This window comes from Limulus polyphemus, unplaced genomic scaffold (genome assembly GCF_000517525.1).
Source record: "Limulus polyphemus unplaced genomic scaffold, Limulus_polyphemus-2.1.2 Scaffold1266, whole genome shotgun sequence".
Taxonomy (NCBI): Eukaryota; Metazoa; Arthropoda; class Merostomata; order Xiphosura; family Limulidae; genus Limulus; species Limulus polyphemus.
The window spans coordinates 297,929-301,547 of NW_013666876.1; positions in this window are offsets into that span (position 1 = coordinate 297,929).

Genomic DNA, 3,619 nt, shown 5'->3' on the forward strand with positions numbered 1-3,619 from the left:
CTAATAACAAATTTTAAAAACATAAATGTTTACTAATTAATCACAATAAAGGCTTGAGTTATACTTAAAATTTTTCTTTTTGTGTTATTGCTTTGAAATTAAATTTTTCTGCTGGCGACATGATACTTTTAACATCCCACCATTGTTTTTTTCCATGGTTTGCTGGAAACCCTATCACAAACTCAACATATTATATATGTTTCGAAAGCTCTGCCCATCGTCTTTCATTTAAAAGTTTGTGTAAGGTACGTACTTAGAGAAATTTGCCACAGAACACTGGCGACATCAAATTGGACACTTTAGAAAGCCTGGCCCATATGTGTATAGTGTTGAAAAGTTTCAAATGGATTACTCCTGCTTTCTGTTTAGTTTTAATAAGAATGTTTCTAACTCTGTGCTGATGACTTCACCAGGAGGGGATAAATAAGATGGGCACTTATATATACATACGTGTATATGGATAGTAATACGGTCCTTAGAGAAAGCTCAATAGAATGGTGATATTTTACTGGTTGTGAGAGTGTTGATTTATCTTGACAACTTAATTGAACCTAAATATCAAGTGAATATAATTTTTGTAAGCAGGAATTTAACTTAATGCCCCCAGTGGCACAGTGGTATGTCTGCTGACTGACAACGCTAGAAACCGGGTTTCGATACCTATGGTGGGCAGAGCACAGATAGCTCATTGTGTAGCTTTGTGCTTAACTTCGAACAAACAAACAAAATTTAACATAATTTCAATATTTGAACGAATATTTCACTCTATTAAAATCTGCTAAAATACAGATAATTATAAATACTGCACAGGAAAATTTAACTGCAAAGGAAAATGTCCAGTGAGAAGAGCTAAAAATACTACATTATCAAAAATTTCACTTTCGTATATAGGTGGTAACATGCTACCCGTGGCGCTTTGACTCCAAACATATAACATGTTGCTCGTGGCACTGCGACTCCAAATATATAGATACTAACGTGCAGTTCGTGGCGCTTTGGCTCCAAACACATAATAATAACATAGTAATACGGTCCTTAGAGAAAGCTCAATAGAATGGTGATATTTTACTGGTTGTGAGAGTGTTGATTTATCTTGACAACTTAATTGAACCTAAATATCAAGTGAATATAATTTTTGTAAGCAGGAATTTAACTTAATGCCCCCAGTGGCACAGATAAATAGAAATACAAATTTTAAAAACATGCATAACAACTATAATACTTTCGTATATAGGTGGTAACATGCTACCCGTGGCGCTTTGACTCCAAACATATAACATAATATATATAAATATATATTAGGAATTACGAGTACCCTTGGAGGAACGAGATCATTAGGGAAAACACGTACAGTAGATCATTTCTCAGTGTAGATGATAACTTGGCTCATTGGTTTCCAACCTGTGGGACGAGTACCCTTGGAGGAACGAGATCATTAGGGAAAACACGTACAGTAGATCATTTCTCAGTGTAGATGATAACTTGGCTCATTGGTTTCCAACCTGTGGGACGAGTACCCTTGGAGGAACGAGATCATTAGGGAAAACACCTACAGTGGATCATTTCTCAGTGTAGATGATAACTTGGCTCATTGGTTTCCAGCCTGTGGGACGAGTACCCTTGGAGGAACGAAAGGACCTTTGAGAAACTAACAAAAAATTAACTCCACGTCTATAAATTGGAGGACAGTCTCGATAAGTTACAAACATATTCTAATATCTAGCACTTAACGATCGCGTATTGTTGACTCAACCTTGAATCATTTTTAGCCGCGGATGAGCGGCTCATAAAATGGCTCTGAGTTGTTTTTTCCAAAAACAAACTTTTAGCTCATAGCTCCGTCATCTCTTGACCGATTTGAAATCTAATTACAGTTTTCGATTCAGGAGACCAAACTCTTTCGATTGATATATTTGGTCACACCCAAGGTCTCATAGATCAATTCATTCTAATCCTGCCTAAAAGAATTTCAATTTTATGGTAGGCTCGTAGAGATTCTGATGAGTAATAAAATCGAATCGGGTATGCGCGCGCCCCACGTTTGGTATTGCTGGCACACAAAAATATAGCTAATTAAAAGGAAACAAAGGTTTCATAGCTTAATATACTCTAATCCTGCCTTAAAGAATTTCAAGTGCTGCGGCTATTGAGGATTCCCTCTTGTTTACTTATCTTTGATCCATATAAACCATTTTTGAGTTTTTTCGTTCACAAAGAACATACGTTAGGGGCAGGCAGCTGGCTTCAAGGTCTAACTGGGGTATGTATCAAAAAAATTCTGGGAGCCACCGATTTCGTTTACAACGTTAAATATTGCTTATTCGATAGAGAAATTGTGAATTATGTTTTTTATAATTTTACGACTTTTTTTGCGATTTGTACTCACTGCACAAGAAGTTTGACAATACCCTTTCTTTTCATTTCGAGAATAAACTTACTGTTACGACAGCAGAAGTCACGTGACGCTGCTGGCGCATTGGTGCTGGTGGTATGTGCGTGAAGTTTCTCGAATGATCATGAATTTTCGGGGGAGTCCTAGTGCGTTCGAGACGCCCTCGTGTTTAGTATATAAGCCTGTCAGAGGAAGCCAGCGGGAGATAGATAACTAAAGAAGCGAAAAAACGAGATTGTGAATCACTGTGATTTATAGCGTGTATTATAAAAGTTGTTAAGTTTAAAGTGACGAGAAAAATACTGACTGTGGAATTACTGTGTACTAAAAGTTTGTATCGAGAAAGAATAAACTGGTTTAATCAAGAAAGGACTTGTATCACTGAAGTTCCTCGGAAAGAATTTCTACCGGAAATTAACAAACAAGCCGATACACAACAAATTGGTGTCAGAGAGTGAGATAGAAAAAAAGAAGATGGAAACGAGAAGTGTCAAATCAAATTACAGCTTAGCAGATTTGATGGCAGCAATACAAGAACAGTAAAAGGAACAAAAAGAACGAGAAAATAAACAAGAAAAGAGACTACAGCAGTGGTTGGAGGAGAAAGAAAAGAAATAAGAAGAGAGACTACAGCAGTGGGAAGAAAACCAGCACCAGTGGCAACTGGAACAAGAAAGGAGACAAGAAGAACGAGAAAAGAAACAGGAAGAAAGTATCCAACTGTTGAGAGAAAGCCAGCATACGCAAATGGAAAATATTAGTAAATTTCAAAGTGAATTAAATACATTAAGGGACGATTTACTGTCCTTTACACAAGGAAGATATATTAACCGTGGACCTAATCAGCCCCAGACAACAGGAAGCCCCTTCCAGAACCCGCAGCTAAACCCTAATGCAGACATCTTCAGTCCTGCCAGAAGTCACATTCCAGACATGAGTGTTAGCAATAAGGGTGATCTACTTTGAAGGAAGCCACAGGAATTCGATGGGAAGGCACCATGGGAAGCATATAGAGTACAATTTGAGCTCCTGGCAGAAATGAATGGATGAACAGAGGAGCAGAAAGCAGTATATCTGGCAACTAGCTTGAAGGGACAACCACTGGAAATACTTGGACAGTTGTCAGCAGATGACAGGCACAACTATAGAGCACTGGTAGCGTCTCTAGAACTCAGGTATGGAACCCAAAATCAGTCCGAAGTTTACAGGGCTAAGTTTAGGACGAGG